General features: G+C 40.0%; 1 pseudogene; it reads left to right on the top strand.

The window, feature by feature from the left end:
• The first annotated feature begins 6,727 nt into the window (after positions 1-6,727).
• Positions 6,728-21,481, top strand: part of LOC107759412 ((R)-linalool synthase TPS5, chloroplastic-like) — a 252,355-nt pseudogene continuing 237,601 nt past the window's right edge.

The following is a 21,481-nucleotide window of genomic DNA, read 5'->3' as shown; positions in this document are numbered from 1 at the left end:
TAAGAAAACGTCCTCCTTTCTTGTGGAGCGGGCCGAACGCCTCGGCGGGATAAATGCATCTATGGATCGCGCCGCACGTCCCTCGGCAGTGTACACGACATTCTGGAATGGGCCGTACGACCTCAGCAGAAATCGTGCCTAATAATAATAATAAATACACAATACCTCGATGTTTTTAATTTGCAGCTTGTGAATTTAATTAATGGTGTGGAAGTTGTTGAAATTGAAAGAATTTAATTATTTCTGCTGATTTAATAAAATTATTCTTAACTCTGTGAATCATGCTGATTTAAATAAATTCTATTTTATTCTATTTATTATTGTTGACCCTTAGTGAGTGTCAAAGCCGACCATCTCGTCCCTACCACTTCGAGATTAGGCTTGATACTTACTGGGTACATGTTGTTTACGTACTCATACTACACTTGCTGCACTTTTTGTGCAGGATCTGAGGCAGGTACTAGTGGAGGACCTATCATCTTATACCCACATTATCCAGAGACGTAGTGGTGAGCTGCCTTTCTAAGCCGTTCTGCAGCTACCAGTGTCTCTTCTTGTATTTATATTTTGTCTATTTTATTTCAGACATTATTTAGAGTTTTGTATAATCTACTAGATGCGCATACACTTGTGACACCAGGTCTTGGCACACACATTGGTAGAATTTTGAATTGTATAATTTTCTTGGATTTAAGTTAATCGGTATCTTTTCTATTATCTTTAATATTGCTAGTATAAGAATAAAAATTACTTAGAAAATTATTCTGAAAATAACTGATATATTTTTAATTTATTTGTTGGCTTGCCTAGCTGTAATGTTGGGTGCCATATGACCTTTAGGTAAAATTGGGTTGTGACAGTATACGTTCGCGTGACATAATTGTGATTTCCAAAATTAAAACCGAAGTATGCGTTCGCGCAACTTTGGACAAAACAATCTTAATATTAATAAAGTGTTATTGATTGTCTACACGTACGCGTGACATTATTTTGACACACCAAATACGCGTGACCCATTTCAACATAATTTCATAATCACGAATAATCAAGTAATTACAAGGCGGTAAAATAATAAAATACACATAGGTTCTAAAATACGTAATTAAATAATTAATTAAGCCAAGTATGATTAAAGAGACCATGCTAAAATTACGGAATTCGGGAGTGCCTCACACCTTTTCTCGGGTTAACAGAATTTCTTACCCGGTCTTCTGGTTTTTGCGGACTTAAACAGAGTTAATTTTCTCGATTTGGAATTTTAAAATAAACCGGTGACTTGTGACACCATAATAATTATTCCAAGTAGCGACTCTTAATTAAATAAATAATCTCATTTCAAATAATATCACTTTAATTGTAAAAACTCTCTATCCTTCGGAAAAAAGTCGGTGTGCCAATAGATATTGATTTGATTGTCCATGTTCTGTAATTATTATATAAGCTAAAATGATAGTGGAATATAAAGTCCCAAAATATTAGGATTTCTCACACAATTTAAATAAGGAACGATTTAAATTTTAGTAGAATTAAAATTCCTAAATAGTAGGAAGATATCCGGCGTGAATTCTATTTTTAAACGGTAAAAAAGGCGAACTACATTTCGCTAAGAGTTTTCCCCCCCCTACACAGTGTTATAACGATGAAGCTATTTAGATGGCAACTTCCAACATTAGTCTAAAAGATCTCTCCACACGCATTGAAGTGAATCAATGGCAATATGTACCAACGTGGGGATGCTACTCATGGCCACATCCAAAAGACCTCCGCCACTAGCAGCTACTTGTTTAATTTCTTCTTTCAGCCGTGGAAAGCCGTCACTTTATAAAAATTCCCCTTTTTGTCACGATCCAAAATCCATTATAGATCGTGATGGCGCCTAACAATACCGTCAGGCAAGCCAACGGTGATTTATCAACTTAGTTATTCATTCTTATTATTTTTGAAATCATAATTTCCATTAGTTAAATAGTATAAAATAGAATTTACAGAGTAAAATGATAATATTACGTGAACTACACTAATGAACACTCGTAGGAACTCCCAAAATTCGGTGTCACAAGTGCATGAGCATTTTTCTAAGGAGTACAATAATAATAATACTACATCTGTCCAAAATATAAATAGATAGGATAAAATACATAGTACAATGGAGACTCGATGGCTGTGATGCGTAGCTTAGAATGCAGCTCACATGAAGTCCCCTCAACAGGTGCGCCTACGCGCCAAGATGATCACCAAATGACTTGTCAGATCATGCACATTTAGTGCAGAAGTGCAGCATGAGTACGTAAATCAACGCGTACCTAGTAAGTATCTAGTCTAACCCCAGAGAAGTAGTGACGAAGGGTCGACATCGACACTTACTAGAGGTCCAAATAAATAATATGATAAATCATAAGAAGATATAAAGCACACAACAATAATGGGGTAAATCTGTAAGTTACATAATCTTCCAAATATTTCTTTTAAGGTATGAATTTTTCAACCTTGTATTCTATCTTAACAGTTCCGAAAATGTCAAGTGCTAATATCAAATAAATAAGGAATACCATATAAAATACCGGGCATCAGTGGGAAGGTTTATCTCATGAATATTCGAACTACTAGCGATATAACGCACGATTCTGCCAAGGTCGTTCGGCCCAATCCAGAATAATATGTACACTGTCGAGGATCGTGCGGCACGAACCATAGATGCATCTATATACTGCCGAGGCATTCGGCCAGCTCCACAAGAAAAGGAAGGAATTTACCGAGTTAATACCACACATGAGCATAAAATGAATATGATCTTTACCATTTCTCAAATAACTCGCCCACAACTCAAAGTGTTAAGGCTTGACCTAGTGTACATATATATATTTATTTCTAAATCAATTTCAATTATAACTTCAATTAATTAAGCTAGCAGAATGAGTTCAAAGAATTCAAATATTATATGATAAGATCCTAAGTCTACCCGGACATAAACATGCTATAGCTACGTACGGACTCTCGTCACCTCGTGCGCACGTAGCACCCACAACTAGTTGCACATAACAATAAATATAATCTAGGGGGTAGGCTTCCTTCTCACAAGGTTAGACATGAGACTTACCTCGCTCCGAAGTTTCCTAACTGGCTCCAACGCCACTCTAACACCTCAAACTGATGCTCGTCGCTCCAAAACTAGTCAAACAATGTACAAACCAATCAAAATATACTTTAATACCCATAATTAATCAATTTAAATAATTTCCAACTCTGCTCGAAAAGTCGATAAAGCCAACCCTCGGGTCCACGTGCCTGAATTCCGAAATATTTTAAAGATAAACCTTACCCATAACACCACAAACTCAAATATATAATTTATTCCTAATTCCATGTCCAATTTCGTGATCAAAATCCAAAAATAAATCCATATACAAACCATGTATTTAACTTGTAATAGGTGGGAGTCACTTACCTTGCCATAGATGATGAAAACCTCCACTTGAAGTGTCACGACCCAAATCCCAACCTGTTTATATGTCGCCTATCGATTGTACTAGGCAAGCCGTCATTTCCAAAATACTTCCAATATTTAACAGAAAAGTAAATCAAGACATTTGAAATAGGCAAAATTTTCATAAAAGGGGGTAAAATCCAAAACACAAGTGCGGAAATAGCTCCCAATATCGGGGTGTCACTAAGCCATGAGCATCTATACATAATCAGTCTAGAAATGAAACGACTGTAACAGTTTGGATCCAAATACAATGAAAAAAGGATAAGGAAGGAGAAACAAGGACTGCGAATGCCATGCAGCTACCTCGATATCTCCAACGGTCAGCTACACGAAATATCAACACTCTCCGCATCCAAAAACTCCTAGATCTGCACACGAAGTGCAGGGTGTAGTATGAGTATAACAAACTCAGTAAATAACAATACTAAATGAGGAACTGAAAGATAGTGACGAGCTACAAAATTATAGTTCATTTTCAATAGTCTCAACAAGAAAAGTAGACATGCTTTCAAATCTGGCAAATTTAGTCAAATCAGTTTATTCGTTCCAAATTCAAGTAAAAACCATATAAAAGTATCCTTCAGAAGTTTTCCAAAAACAGTGATATATGGCAACTATGTGCAACAACAATGAAATCATATACAGCCTCTCAGGGAAACAATCACTCAGTCCCCCCATTCACTCCAACCTCTCAATCACTCATTCCTCACAGTCACTCGGCACTCAGTAGGTACCTGTGCTCACTAGGTGTGTGTACAGACTCCGGAAGGGATCCTTCAGCCCAAGCACTATATCAAGCCAATCATGGCATAAATCAATGAAAACATGTTGCGGTGTGTAGCCAGATCCCATAAATATCCTCACAACCAGGCCCTCGGCCTCACTCAGTCAGCAATCTCTCCAGTCTCCCGGGCTCTCGGAAATCAGGAAAATTAGCCCAAACAACAAAAATATGATGTATCAACAAGAATAATAGAGACTAAGATATGATATTCGGATAAAACTGAGACTGAGTACAAATAGCATTTAGCAGGTAATTCAACATGTAACACGGCCTTTGTGGGTCCTAACAGTACCAACACATAGCCTAAATATGGTCTCTAACATGATTCATAGTCAAATTTCTACAATACATGAAGAGCATATAAATAACTACAAGTTTAATCAACTTTTCAGTTTCACGGAATGGACCAAGTCACAATTCCCACGGTGCACACCCACACGCCCGTCACCTAGCATGTGCATCACCTCCGAAACATTCACATAACACCAAAATCTGGGGTTTCATACCCTCAGGACCAGATTTAAAACTGTTACTTACCTCAATCCGAGCAAAACTCTACTCCAATATGCCTTTGCCTCGCTAATCGGCCTCCAAACGTCCCGAATCTAGCCACAAGCAATACAATACAATCAATACGGGATAAAGGAATTAATTCCATAAGAAAAATACGAATTATAAGGCAAAATCCGAAATTGGCTCAAATCCGGGCCCCTGGCCCAGGTCTCGAAATCTGACAAAAGTCAAAAATTTTGAAAGCGCATTCACTCACGAGTCTAGTCATACCAAATTCATCAAAATCCGACACCAAATGGCCATTCAAATCCACAAAATAAATTCTCCAAATCCCTAGCCTCAAACCCCTAAATTAAACCTCAAAAACAAATTAACTAGGTGGAAAATCAGTAGGGAACATGATTATTGAAGAAAGAAGAACACAAGGAACTTACCTCAACAATCCCCTTGAAAATTTCTCAAAAACTTCCAAAATCCGAGCTCAAAATGTTAGAAAATGACGAAAATCACGAGCCCTTATGTTTATATGTTATGCCCACTCAAACCGCACATGCGGTCCCAAATCCCCTTCTGCGGTCCCGCTTCTACGGTGAAAACTTTGCATCTGTGGAAGTCACTTAGCCCAGCTGCCTCCGCTTCTGCGAGCCCTGGACCGCATCTGCGCCTTCGCAGGTGCAAAAATTACATCGCACTTGCACGCCAGCCCGCACCTGCGCGCTTCTACCCACTTCTGCCCAAGCGCTTCTGCGCCCACATGCCTGCATATGCGACCTCTGCCCAAATCCTTCTTGACCACTTCTGCGGCCCCTTTCTCGCTTCTGCGAGCTCGCATCTGCAATTCCCAATCCCCAGGTGCGATTACACCAGCAGTTGCAAACCTTCAGCAATTCTTCAACTTCAAACCTTGGTATGTTAACCACCCGAAATCAACCTGAGGCCCCCTGGACCTCAACCAAACATACCAACACGTATTAAAACATCATGCGAACTTAGTCGCAGATGCGCGCACAACACCCGCACATGCGGTCTTCCAACCCCACACCACCTCCGCTTCTGCGCTTCTTCGCCCGCATCTGTGCGCTCGCAAGTGCGGTAAACTCCTCGCACTTGCGTCTCCAACTAACCTTAAGCCCCACCGCTTCTGCGACACCAAGGTCGCTTCTGTTGTCTCGCACATGCGGCTCTTTCCACGCAGGTGCGATTACACCAGATCCCAGCTGCCTCAACACTGCTCCCAAGTCCAAACTCAATCCGTTTTCAATCTGATTTGCACCCGAGGTCCCCGGGGCCCCTTCCAAATATACCAACACATCCCAAAATACAATACGAACTTAGTCGAAGCCATAAACTACGTCAAACTCTATGAATCACACATCCCATGAAGCGCGCCTCGAATAAAATTTATAAATTTCCAAATCTCCAAATTCTATATCTTGTGCCGAAGCGTATCAAATCAATCCGGAATGACTTCAAATTTCGCACACGAGTCATAAATGACATAACGAAGCTATTCCAAGGCTCGGAACCCAAAACAGGCATCGATAACATCAAAATCCACTTCAAACAAACTTATAAAAGTCTTAAACCATTAAAATGCCAGCCTTCCATAATAAGCACCGAAATGCTCCCGGGTGACTCTATACTCAACCCGAACATACGCCCAAGTCCGAAATAATCATACGAACCTATTGGAACCTTCAAATCCCGATTCTGAGGTCATTTACTCAAAAGTCAAACCTTAGTCAATTCTTCTAACTTAAAGCTTATGAAATTAGAATTTTCTTTCCAAATCAATCCTGAACTTCCCGAAATTCAATTCCGACCTACGTACAAGTCATAATACCTGAAATGAAGCTACCCAAGGCTTCAAACTGCCGAACGACACGCTAGAGCTCAAAACGACCGGTCGGGTCGTTACACTCTCTACCGAAGCTGCAGGCGACATGAAAACTGAACCATCACCTAATCAGTACTCCGCTATTTCAGCTTCTGATCAAAATCTCACTAGACGTTCAGGGAATTACCAACCTACTATGTGGGATTTTGAATATATTCATTCCGTACACAATAATTATGCAGTAAAATAATTTGTTTAGCACATATTCATGTTATTCAATAATCTGCATAATTAATTTGTTGTAATATCATTCAAACGATTACGTACGTTAATATTCGAGCTGATCATCAATTGTAAATGTGTTGCGTAGGGGGAGAAGTATATGAAGCATTTTAACAAACTGGAGGAGGAAATGAAGAAGATTATAATGGCTGAGGGATTAGAAGAATTAGAGAAGTTGGAGCTGATTGATAATTTACCAAGGGTTGGATTTAGTTACCACTTCAAGCATCAAATCATGCAAATTTTGAGTAGCATAAACCAGCACACTCCAGCCACAAGAGAAGTATATGAAGGTTTCTATTGCCGCGACTTTTCATTGCTTTGCACGTTTTCTTTTGTTGCTCCATTTTGTAGCTTTGAGGTACCATTTCGTGTAACTTTTCTCCACTTCATGTTCAAGCATTCCTATATGTCAAATAAACTCTATTAAGCTTAATTGTTAGCATTCACACACCAAGCAAGTAGGGTAAATAATGTCAAAATATATGGAATTATAGTACGACATCAACAAGTCTCCTGAAGTGGCCAAAATGATGTTGTTTTCTGATGAAGAGAAGAGAAAAGAAGAGAAAAGAGGAAAAAGATAGAAGGAAAAAAAAAAGAGATGGATTCTCTTATAAATTTTTATAACTTTAGGGATTGTTTGTGGGCGGATATTGTGAATACTCGACGGTCGTGGGCAAATATTGATGCATTCTTCCCGTAGAAATGATACTAGGTAGTCACTCTAATGGTCTACTATTTAGGAATTAGCTAATGTGTCTTGAATTTCAATTTTTCCGTTCAATTTTTCAGGACACAGTCCTGAATTTATGATTTTTGGTACAAAATTTCAGGACACAATAAGCAATGGTTAATCCCTAAATAGCAGACCTAAGAATGGTTGTTGGTGTATTTCCCCCTTTCTTTTTCCATTGCTTGTGAGGATCATACAGTAAGAGGACCAAAAAAAGGACTTTTGAATAATATATTTGAAAGATATTTTATTAAACTCATAAAAGCAGAACATTTCAAAGTCACTTTTGTGACATTGATTTTACTTATTATTTTTGTGTTTGTGTTGTTACTTATTATTTTTGTGTTTGTGTTGAAGAATACAATCAAAAATTGACATTGGAATTGTAGGCTTGTCCAGGTTTCCCGCCAACAGGAATGACATTGGGAGCAGTAAGTTTCTTATTGAACTCAGTTGTGAGCCTAAGAGAATATGGAGCAGGCTGTGTTGAAGGGTTAATATTATTACTCCATGTTGCCCCAAATACATGATTCATACAATTAGGGGTGTACAAACCAAACAGAAAACTGCACCAAATCAAAAAGTCAAACTAAACCGATTAAAAAATCCGACTAGATTTGGTTGATTTGGTTTGGTATTGAGTAAAAAACCCGAACCAAACCGACATATAAATATATAATTTTTTATATATAATTTTATGACTTTATATAGACTTTTATTTAAAAGATGTCTAGAAATATTTGAGATTCTCTCATGAGATATAATATTTAATAGAATTATAAAGTGCATTCATTTTTATTTACTTTAAATAATAGATTGTATCACTTTTTTATTATGTGTTATTGAAATGCGCCAATCATCTCTTTGTTCTTTCATATTCATAGGTCAAGGTTTATTATATGTTTTTCGAATTTGAAGTGTGATCACGGCCAACTCTAGTCCTAAAAAGGATAAGCGGTCACTGCAAATATAATCCGGTCTAAAAGTCCGGAGTCGAATCCAACAGAGAACTAAGGTTTTGCCATAATTGTTCAAGATCTCTAAGAAGACAAGCTCGAATAAATTTCTAAGTTATAAAGATTAAGATTCTTATATCTAACTAATTAACTAAGAAACTAAAGCAGTAAATTAACAACTAAAGATATTAAGGGTTGGTGATTAAATTTAGGGGGTCTAGAGTTATGATTTCCCCAAATGTTGGAATCCTTCCCGCTATGTTCCCTACAATTTTGCCTATGTATTCTCTACTGATCGTGAGCACTTTAGGTGCCGTAATTCTCTCTCGAGAAACTACAACAATTTACTAAACATATTCTCTCGAACTACGCCAGTTGGCTTTATCTAGCCGCTCATTATGACCACGTCAAGGCTTTGTTATTTCTAAACCTACCTTTAAACCCGATGTATTGATTTCTCACATACGTTAGGAGTGACATTGTTTAACAACCACCTAAATATGTATCCTTTCTCAAGCAACACATAATAAATAGGCACAGTCAATCGATGGCCATTCAATCAACTGAAATAAGCACGTAGTAGAACAAATAGACAAATTCAAGGGTTAAATTATATTAAAACATAACAAGATTCATCCTCCAAGAGGTTCCATCAAAACCTTAGATAACAAATTAGCTAATCATAATAGTATGCATAACTACAATACTAGAATTTATAACCAATAATGGAAATAGGAAGAAGGAAGTGAAAAACTCGTAAAAAAATTCCCCGCCTTGCTCTTATTGTGTCTCTGCCTCCTTAGGTCCAAAGTGTGTCAAAAGTTCTCAAAATACCGTTTTTTCATATATATATATATACCAAGTAGGTGTCACGACCCAAATAAACCACCTGTCGTGATGGCGCCTATCGTGGAACGAGGCAAGCCGACTCATGTCCAAAATAAATTGATATTTTTATTTCAAAGATAATTTCAATGCTATTTAACATAAAAACCTTCGCAAAGGAGTTCAAATCAAAACAAAAGTGCAGAAAAGAAAAGCCTGATATCGGGGTGTCACTAGTCATGAGCATCTACTACAATCTGTCTAACAATATCAAGGCTAACTAAGCCTGGAAAATAGCTAAATACAACTAGAGGAAGATAAGAGGGAGAAGAGCAGGGGCTGCGGTCGCCAAGAAGCTACCTTGCTATCCCCGAGAAAAATCTGCAACCAAAATAATCAACAACCACTACCGTATCCAGTTACACCTAGATCTGCACACAAAGTTCAGGGAGTAACGTGAGTACGCCAACTCAGTAAGTAACAACAATAAATAAAGACTGAGTAGTAGTGACGAGCAATAAAGCATATAACGTTCATATCGAGAAATCTCAGTAAAATACCACATGCATTAAAAATCAGGATTTGAATCAAAACATCTCGTTTAAACCCAGTTCCAGTGAAAAAAATCATTTAAAGATATTTTTCAATAGTTTTCAAACAAAGGCTCAATGCAAAGGTGAGCAAAAAAATGATGAAATCATAAACAGCCCCTCGGGCAAAACATCACTCATAAACAGCCCCTCGGGCAAACCTCACAGTCACTCGTGCCACTCGGGCATACCTCACAATCACTCTTGCCACTCGGGCATACCTCACAATCACTCATGCCTCCCAGTCACTCATCACTCGGCACTCGCACTCAGTAGGTACCTGTGCTCACTGGGGGTGTGTACAGACTCCGGAGGGGCTCATTCAGCCCAAGCGCTATATCAAGCCAAATCATGGCATAAACCACTCAGGCCCTTAGCCTATATCAAACATGTTGCGGCTTGCAGCCTGATCCCATAAATATGCAACATGCTGCGGCGTGCAGCCCGATCCCATAAATATACAACATGCTATGGCCTGCAGCCCGATCCCATAAATATCCTCACAAATCAGGTCCTCGGCCTCACTCATTCATAAACCTCTCAAGCCACTCGGGCATTTCAGTAAAAACAGGGTGCTCAGCCCAAAACAACATTTATATGCATCAAAATAGAGTAATAAAACTGAGTTATACAGTAAACAGGTATAACCATGACTGAGTATAGATTTTTTTCAATCGAAAACAGTGAGAGTATAATAAGAAAAAGGCCCCTAAGGGTCCAAACAGCACTAGCACAAGGCCCAAACATGGCATTCAGCCCAATTTACGGAAACTCTTTCTAAAACATATAAGTATCATATAATTTTCAAAAGAAATATGCAACTTTACAGTTGTTAGGGAAACGGACCAAGTCACAATCCCCAATAGTGCACGCCCACATGCCCGTCATCTAGCATATGCGTCACCTCAAAATACTAGAATGATACAAAAATCAGGGGTTTCATACCCTCAGGACTAGATTTACAATCGTTACTTACCTCAAACCGGTCAAATCTCTACCCCGCAATGCTCTTGTCTCTGGACTCGGCCTCCAAATGCTCCAAATCTATTTACAATCAATACAATACCATCAATATACGCTAATGGAATGAATTCCACAAGAAAAACTATCAAATTAGACAAAACCCGAAATTGGCTCAAACCCGCCCCCCGAGCCCACATCTCGAAATCCGACAAAATTTACAAAACTAGAAAGCTCATTCACTCACGAGTCTAACCATACCAAATTCATCAAAATCCGACATTGTTTGGTCCTTCAAATCCTTAAATTAAACTCTTAAACATTCCAAGTCCTAACCCTTCATTTTCGCTAATTACAATGATTAAACAACGGAAAATCACCATGTATACAAGTATTAGGGTTCAAGCAACTTACCTCACTGATATCCCTTGAATCACCTTTCGAAAATCACTCCAAAGGTTCCAAAAACCGACTTGAAAATGGTGGAAATGAACTAAAATTCGCGAAGTGCTATCTATACATTCTGCCCAGACTTTCGCACCTGCGGCCTATTCCACGCGCCTGCGGGACCGCACCTGCGGTCAAAAATCCTCGCACCTGCTAGAATCACTTAAACTCTCAGCCTCTGCATCTATGCCTAGGTCCCGCACCTGCGGGCTCGCAGGTGCGTCCAAATCCTCCGCGCCTGCGCTCCAGACCTGGCCTCCCATTTTCCGCATCTGCGCTTCACATTCTCGCGCCTGTGGTAGCGCACCTGCGCATTTCCTTTCGCTTCTGCGAAGCCTGCCCAACGCCCTCCTTTCCGCATTTGCGGACTCCCCTTGCGCACCAGCGACCTCGCACATGCGACTCCTCCTTCCGTAAGTGCGGAAATAGCAGTAGTAGCAGCTTCAGCTGCATTTTCCAACTTCGACAAATCCGTTAACCACCCGGAATCACCCCGAGGCCCTCGGGACCTCAATCAAAAATACCAACAAGTCATATATCAACATAAAAACTTAGTCGAACCTTCGAATCACTCAAAACAATATCAAATCATCAAATTACCCTCGGATTCAAGCCTAAGAATCTCTAAATTTCCAAATTCGGCAACCGATGCCGAAACCAACAAAACCAAGTCCGAATGACCTCAAATTTTGCACACACGTCACAAATGACGCTACGAACCCATTCCAACTTCCGGAATTCTATTCCGACCCCGATATCAAATTTTCCACTACCGACCAAAAATCGCCAAATTTCCAATTATGCCAATTCAAGCCTAATTCTACCACAGACCTCCAAATCACATTCCGGATGCACTCCTATGTCCAAAATCACCTAACGGAGCTAACAGAACTATCAGAATTCAAATCCGAGATCGTTTACACATGGGTCAATATCCGGTTGACTTTTTCAACTTAAGGTTCTAAATAAGAGACTAAGTGTCTCATTCTACTCCGAAACCAATCCGGGCCCGAACCAACTAATCCGGTATATCATATTATAGCTTAAGAGCATAAAGGAAACATAAATGGGGGAAACGGGGCTATAACTTCCGAAACGACCGGCCAGATTATTACATCCTCCCCCACTTAAACATGCGTTCATCCTCGAACGTGTCGAGAGTTGTTCTAAAAGTCAGGAAATGGCTGTGTAAGTTTCCCATGCACATACCCGGGGGTGATCCCATATCACCCTATCCCATACAGGTCCGATAGCACAGCATAACTGAAATTCCTCAATTTAACCTAGCCCACAAGCCTTCGAATCAAATTTTCGACATCCGAAATTTCTTATAAGATCAGAAGTTTGCATATACATACCGTATAGGACTGTACAAGCTGTACCAAAAGCTGTAACCATAACTCAAATACTCAAATTCAAATACCGCATAGCTCGAATGCTCGAAGCAATGATTTCAAATCATAGTATCGACTCAAATCAACCCAGTGTTGGTAATGAACCTCATATCAGACAAAACCTCATTCTAAAACCTTCGTACACTGCCGATGATGAAAGAAACATACCGAATTCATAACCATTCATTAGACCAACAGGTCATGGAGCTCCCATTCCTTCTACAAGAACTATAGCCAATTTCAAAGCCGACTTCCGATATTATCCTCCCAATTATACCATAATTAAATCTGATAGCATCCATTCTAGGCCCAATGACCTCGTCTTGTCCAACACGACCACTCTAGTGACATGAAACATCACTACAATCTAAAGTCACAACCCGTGCAATCTGTGCACCAAATAGCAACATTCCAAATATATCCAATCGTAACAATGACCCAAACAGGAGAACCGTTTCGCAAGCTCGACGAGTACCACCCCGATGCAATGCTAAGAACCCATCACACACCGCAGAACCATAACACACAAATCTTACACAAGGGATCATATTTTCACAAAACTCTGCTACAATATGCGACCCTATCCAAATACTGGTCCATATGAAACACCTCAAGCCATCCTGCTAAAATCAATAACCATGCGCAATTCGACCTCAAGTACCCAAAGTGCATTATCACAACCATAGAGAAGAAAACGACACCATGCCACATAAAACCCAAAAGAACATAACAAATACGTCATCAATCAAGCAATATCCAATACTATTCTCGCTCAAATTCCGCTATAAGGCCACAATAGAACCACACCATATGTGCATATAACCAACAAATCACAACTCCTCATAGCATAGAAGAGTAACTCATAGATCATTTCAGAACACAAATAAGCTTCACATCAACCGAATGATACATCCTTCAACAATAGCAGTATGGAGCCAATCAATCTGGCTCGGTGTAGAATACACATCCTAATTGGGCCTACCAATGGGCCCAAATCAACTATGGTCAGCCACCAATAGATAAACAACCTCCGAAAGTCCACAATAACGGAATCATAACACCTTCTATCATCTGGCTAGCTCCGGCCACAACTTCACAGTCCACAACCATGAAACAATCTGCTCCTCAGAACTCCCAATCTCCAATTCCATAGAACACATGAATCACCATATTTGATTCCACCTACACCGCCCGAATGCCTAACACCTCTCTCATACACAATCATCCCACGAGAAATACATAAAATAAATTCTTCCGTGCCACCTGGAAAAAAATTTGAATATCAACAATCGATCAACTAGGAGAGTGTCGCAATACCAGCGAAGTACCCATAAATCAAAACACACTGCCCCTTCTGAAATGTACACTCACATCAAGCTATACCAGATAGTAATATCATTTACCTAGTCATCGAAAACTGTTCATGCTGCCTAAGAATTTATGTCCTTCCCTTCAAAACTGAACTGTGACCTTGTACATGTAAATCCTATTCCCGCACAACACACACATCTATTATGCCATCATGTGACAAGCATAAGAATTCCATTATCAACTCTGAGTCACTAGCAATTACATACCTTATTAGTCAGAAACCTCTTTCTTGCTTCTATCTAGGAGGAAATCATAACACACAACACGTTCCGTACATCGGTAGAAAATATCCGGTTCAAAACATGGTAGAACCCATCATGAACACTTTGAAATCCATTTTCACATAACCAAACTATCTGAACTGAATTCTTCTAACTCGACCAAGCCACACAGGTTGCCAAATTTGAGAGCATTGCCACGAAACACCTGTAGATACTAGCCACATCATAAGTACCAAAAGAACCGATCATACCCATTACTGTGCTAACCCAACCTACCACCAAGTTGTCCTATTTCTCCAAGTTCTTTCTAAATTCCCTTCAAATTGCTACTTTTTCCTTGTTAGAACACTACTATCCTTAACTAAAACTTACCCCACGAACTCTAGCATAGAATCACGCCGCCCTAAGGCTTATAAGCCACTGAATTCCCTTTTTATGTATCCTAAAAGTTCCACAATGAAAAATGCTTACTCCGAAGAGACTATCCTAAAGGTTCCACAACGAAAAATGCTTACTCCGAAGAGACTTTATGTGAACCTAAAATTGTTTCCTTCACCTTCTTGATACTTAAATGCATAATTCACAATGATATAAGATGCCACGAGTCTCAACACTGTTCAATGCAACTCCCAGTTTTCTAGCCATATTTATAAATCTTGAATCTATTGGAACCATTCTCGAGGGTCATCCACTCTACTCAAATATCGAATTAACCGACCAAACGGACCGAAGCGACCTGTGCCCCATTAGCACACCAACACCCAAGGGAATAAAGAGTAATACACCAACACCCATTAGCAACCAAGCAAATTCCCGCTCTATGTACACTATATTCTCTGTGAATAACCACTCAACTATTTTATGGTCCTCCTATAACCATAGAGTGTAATACAACTTGTGTCCAAAAATTTCTTTACCCGAGTCATCCTCGATATCGACCTCTGCAAGTCATAACTGATTCACCGGCATACCCCGAACCGAAACTAATACGACCCATAACCGTGCAACCAACTCGTCGATAGCAGACTCCCCCACTTAGCCTTAAGTTGCAATTATATAAAATTAGAACCCGTAAGGATTTCTCCTTCTCAATTACCAAGGTCTCACACTGTTAACCTGCCAGACTTCTCGAAGTCTTTTATTAAGCCTTTCATGAACATTATGAATCTCCAGCCAAAGTCACACACATGACCTCCTACCGAGTAGCAAGTAATATTCATCGCAAAATCTTCATCTACATCACGCCACCGCTAGCTGCACCGAGGAGATAACCCATATGTGAAATTCCTTACCGACATCTTCCAATGACACTGCACTGAGTGCAACGACCACTAAATCCATAAATTCTCCTGAGTTCATGCTCGCCCACCGTTTGTATAAGTCTGCACTTTCCCTATTGACATCAATTGTACGTCAACAATACCTTCCAAACTCAAGTCATATTGCACCTGACACGATAATCAGATCTTCACGCCTCTTTTCTGCCATATTCAATTTTCCTTTGTACACTAACCATCACTCCAAATAGTGTCTGCAGGCCGATTCACATACTAACACAATTCCAAACCGTTCTACACTTTCTCAAGGCACACGACTACCCTACTAGTGAATTCATTTGCTAATCTGTCACTCTTACTTCGGTTAAATCATATCCTTTAAGAAACTTCTCAACCTCTACTTCTTCTACTTGACCTGCTAGTACTTCAACCATCGCGAAACACTTCCCGTCATGTCTTCCCTCATACTTTGCTACCCAACTGTTGCATCAAATCGAAATGTATCTCTTTCGCACCTGAACCAATAAAATGTTACTGACTCTACGTCTCTTCGAAGATCATCTTTCTCGAGCCATCAACATCAAAAAAAACCCATTCGCAACCACAATTACTACACAATCACTTACTCTTCTTGAGTCCAAACTCATTGACAAGACATGAGAATTTAATTTTCCCCAAATTTAATAACGTGAAAGATCCTTCAAAACATTCACACTTGAGACCGTACGTCACATCAAAAAAAAATCAAGCGCCCAATGGCCTTCCTTTACATTTCAAGGAAATACTTCTCGTCACATTCAAATCGTCTTAACACATCCTGCAGTTATATCATACTCATCACAAAGCCATTCCACCGCTCCTCAAGCCACGATTTCCACTCGTACGGGCATTACCGGACATATGAGTCCAAATGTACAGGTTACAACTGAAGCTACCAAGCCAAAACTACCACTTAAACCTGGCCTCAAGTCCTCCAGGCTAGCCTATCACCAAAACACATAATACACATATTGAACCTCGTTCATAGAATCATAAGCCGGCGATGCACAACTGATACCGAGCGCTCATGTGCGCATACGAATTCATGGAAGGAATTCAAAGAGTTATGTTTCAAACTGAATCAATTTCGCACGATAGAATATAAGAAAGTGAAATTTTCCTAAGGGTTCTTCAGCCTCTCGAAGATAAGTACAGACGTCTCTGTACCTATCTGCAAGTCTCTACTAAACCCGCTCATGACTCGTGAGACCTATGTAACCTAAGCTCTGATACCAATCTGTCACAACCCAAATAAACCCCTGTCGTGATGGCGCCTATCGTGGAACTAGGCAAGTCGACTCATTTCCAAAATAAACCGATATTTTCATTTCAAAGATAATTTCAATGTTATTTAACATAAAAACCTTCGCAAAGGAGTTCAAATCAAAACAAAAGTGCGGAAAAGAAAAGCCCGATATCGGGGTGTCACTAGTCATGAGCATCTACTACAATCTATTTAACAATATCAAGGCTAACTCAGCCTGGAAAATAGCTAAATACAACTAGAGGAAGATAAGAGGGAGAAGAGCAGGGGTTGCGGTCGCCAAGCAACTACCTTGCTATCCCCTAGAAAACTCTACAACCAAAATAATCAACAACCGCTACCGTGTCCAGCTACACCTGGATCTGCACACAAGGTGCAGGGAGTAACGTGAGTACGCCAACTCAGTAAGTAACAACAATAAATAAAGATTGAGCAGTGGTGACGAGCAATAAAGCATATAACGTTCATATCGAGAAATCTCAGTAAAATACCACATGCATTAAAAATCAGGATTTGAATCAAAACATCTCGTTTAAACCCAGTTCCAGTGAAAAAAATCATTTAAATATATTTTTCAACAGTTTTCAAACAAAGGCTCAATGCAAAGGTGAGCAAAAAAAATGATGAAATCATAAACAGCCCCTCGATCAAAACATCACTCATAAACCGTCCCTCGGGCAAACCTCACAGTCACTCGTGCCACTCGGGCATACGTCACAATCACTCTTGCTACTCGGGCATACCTCACAATCACTCTTGCCACTCGGGCATACCTCACAATCACTCATGCCTCCCAGTCACTCAACACTCGGCACTCGCACTCAGTAGGTACCTGCACTCACTGGGAGTGTGTACAGACTCCGGAGGGGCTCCTTCAGCCCAAGCGCTATATCAAGCCAAATCATGGCATAAATCACCTAGGCCCTCGGCCTATATCAAATATGCTGTGGTGTGCAGCCCGATCCCATAAATATGCAACATGCTGCGGCGTGCAGCCCCATCCTATAAATATGCAACATATTGTGGCTTGCAGCCCGATCCCATAAATATGCTCATAAATCAGGCCCTCGGCCTCACTCAGTCATAAACCTCTCAAGCCACTCGGGCATTTAAGTAAAAATAGGGTGCTCAGCCCAAAACAACATTTATATGCATTAAAATAGAGTAATAAAACTGAGTTATGCAGTAAACAGGTATAATCATGACTGAGTATAGATTGTTTCAATCAAAAACAGTGAGAGGATAATAATAAAAAGGCCCCTAAGGGTCCAAACATCACTGGCACAAGGCCCAAACATGGCATTCAGCCCAATTTACGGAAACTCTTTCTAAAACATATAAGTATCATATAATTTCCAAAACAAATATGCAACTTTACAGTTGTTACGGGACGGACCAAGTCACAATCCACAATAGTGCACGCCCACATGCACGTCACCTAGCATGTGCGTCACCTCAAAATACTAGAATGATACAAAAATCTGGGGTTTCATACCCCAAAAACTAGATTTACAATCGTTACTTACCTCAAACCGGTCAAATCTCTATCCCGCAATGCTCTTGTCTCTGGACTCGACCTCCAAATGCTCCAAATCTATTTACAATTAGTACAATACCATCAATATACGCTAATGGAATGAATTTCACAAGAAAAACTATCAAATTAGACCAAAACCCGAAATTGGCTCAAACCCAGCCCCCCGAGCCCACGTCTCAAAATCCGACAAAATTTATAAAACTAGAAAGATCATTCACTCACGAGTCTAACCATACCAAATTTATCAAAATCTGACATCGTTTGGTCCTTCAAATCCTTAAATTAAACTCTTAAAAATTTCAAGCCCTAATCCCTCATTTTCACTAATTACAATGATTAAACAACGGAAAATCACCATGTATACAAGTATTAGGGCTCAAGCAACTTACCTCACTGATAACCCTTGAATCACCTTTCGAAAATCACTTCAAAAGCTCCAAAAACCGACTTGAAAATGGTGGAAATGAACTAAAATTCGCGAAGTGCTATCTATACATTCTTCCCAGATTTTCGGACCTGCGGCCTATTTCACGCGCCTGTGGTCAAAAATCCTCGCACCTGCGAGAATCACCTAAACTCTCAGCCTCTGCACCTACACCCAGGTCTCGCACCTGCGGGCTCGCAGGTGCGTCCAAATCCTTCGCGTCTGCGCTCCAGCCTTGGCCTCCCATTTTCCGAATTTGCGCCCGCGGTAGCGCACCTGCGCATTTCCTTCCGCTTCTGCGAAGACTGCCCAGTGCCCTCCTTTCCACATCTGTGGACTTCCCTTGCGCACCAGCAACCTCACACCTATGACTCCTCCTTCCGCAGGTGCAGAAATAGCAATAGCAGCAGGTTCAGCTGCATTTTCCAACTTCGACAAATCCGTTAACCACCCGGAATCACACCGAGGCCCTCGGGACCTCAACCAAAAATACCAACAAGTCATATATCAACATACAAACTTAGTCGAACCTTCGAATCACTCAAAACAACATCAAATTACCAAATTACCCTCGAATTTAAGCCTAAGAACTTCTAAATTTCCAAATTCGGCAAACGATGCCGAAACTAACAAAACCATATCCGAATGACCTCAAATTTTGCACACACGTCACAAATGACGCTACGAACCCATTCCAAATTCTGAAATTCCATTTCGACCCCGATATCAAATTTTCCACTGCCGACCAAAAATTGCCAAATTTCCAATTTCGCCAATTCAAGCCTAATTCTACCACAGACCTCCAAATCACATTCGGACGCACTCCTATGTCCAAAATCACCTAACAGAACCATCAGAATTCAAATCCAAGATAGTTTACAAATGGGTCAGCATCCGGTTGACTTTTCCAACTTAAGGTTCTAAATAAGAGACTAAGTGTCTCATTCCACTCAAAAACCACTCCGGGCCCGAACCAACTATCCCGGTATATCATAATATAGCTTAAGAGCATAAAGAAAATAAAAATAGGGGAAATGGGGCTATAACTTCCGAAACGACCGACCGGGTCGTTATAGTAGGTTCGGGCCCAAACAATTATACCTTATCCTACGCAAAAAAAGACACTTTTTCCTGGACAAAACGTGCGCGTCCACGCACCTAGAAGGGTGCCCGCACACATGGCCACATACATTTCACACTTTCTGCCCCATTTGCGCGGTCAGTGCGTAGCCGCACACTTGACCCGCACGCTGCACCATGTTCTGTTTGTAATTTGTAAACACGTAAAACATGAAAGTTGTAGCCCTTTGAATTAGCTTTACAACCATAAATTGTGGATCCCAAATGTATTTCTCAGAGAAAGGTTATGTGTAATTTACTAGACAGTGCGCAATATGCCTACTCGATTCTTCGTTCGCGCTTAACTATCATCCGTTGATCCCCAAACACGATCCCGACTTAATTCCTTGGCCTTTTACTCAGACTTCAAAGCTTCAAATCACTTGAATTCATTTCATAACATCTACATAGCTCGGAATCACTCCTAAAAGGCATAAAACACACAAATAGTGCAAAACACTAGCGATTAAAGCTCAAACTAAATTAAAGTGCAGTAAATTAGAGTGTAATAAGCGACTAAAATACGTAATTGTAGCCTATCATCAACACCCCACTCTTAAACCATTGCTCGTCCTCGAGTAATTAAACTACACTTCATATAGACACGGCCTTTTTAAACAATTCTCCTAACTCATCACACCAAGACTACTTAAAATAGACTAAGCACAAAAGTGTAATATCTTCACCTCAAGATGTGACTTACAAGTACCACGCATTATTCACAACTCACCTACTTACTCTAACATAGAGGTCACTAACATTACCTTTCCCTCATGAATCAAGTGCCCTCACACAACAAAAGAGAGTAGTTCCACACAATAAAATTTAAGAACACTTAGGAACTCAAGATAGAAAGAATTCACTCACTCTCAAAAATAACATTCATATGCCACAAAAGATGCACGATAGGCTTGCCCGTAGTGTACTACTCTACTAATCGAGCTCATTCAGTCTAGGATCAAGTAGGACTTTATTTGGTTGTAATGTAGGTTGCGGTACGGGTAGGATACATTTAGATATAAGAGTGACTACACCTCCCTAAGCACTTTAATACATTTTTTTAACATTCAAACCTCATACTTATGTCAAACCAAACTCCACCTTCACATCAATGTATATTACCCCATCCTTCTTTAAGCACAGTTACATCAAGAGTCACCACTTATCAAGCAATATGTTTTTCATAGCAATACAACTATTTTTTCCTTTTCTTTCTTTTTTTAATTCAAGTGGCTCTTACTTTTTCCAAACGGTGCACCTTTCTCCTTATTTCATTAGTTCCACTCAAAAGCCAAACCAACCACCCCACACTTTAACTTTTACACAGTTCATAACAACTTAAGTGCTCATGAGAGGTTAGAAGGTTCAAATAGATGGTTAATTCAAACAAATGGGCAAGGCTTGTAATGTGGTTGCCA

Source organism: Nicotiana tabacum, unplaced genomic scaffold, assembly GCF_000715075.1.
Source record: "Nicotiana tabacum cultivar K326 unplaced genomic scaffold, ASM71507v2 Un00001, whole genome shotgun sequence".
NCBI classification, from domain to species: domain Eukaryota; kingdom Viridiplantae; phylum Streptophyta; class Magnoliopsida; order Solanales; family Solanaceae; genus Nicotiana; species Nicotiana tabacum.
The sequence above is the reverse complement of the archived record's forward strand: the minus strand, read 5'-3'. Positions and strand labels throughout refer to the sequence as shown.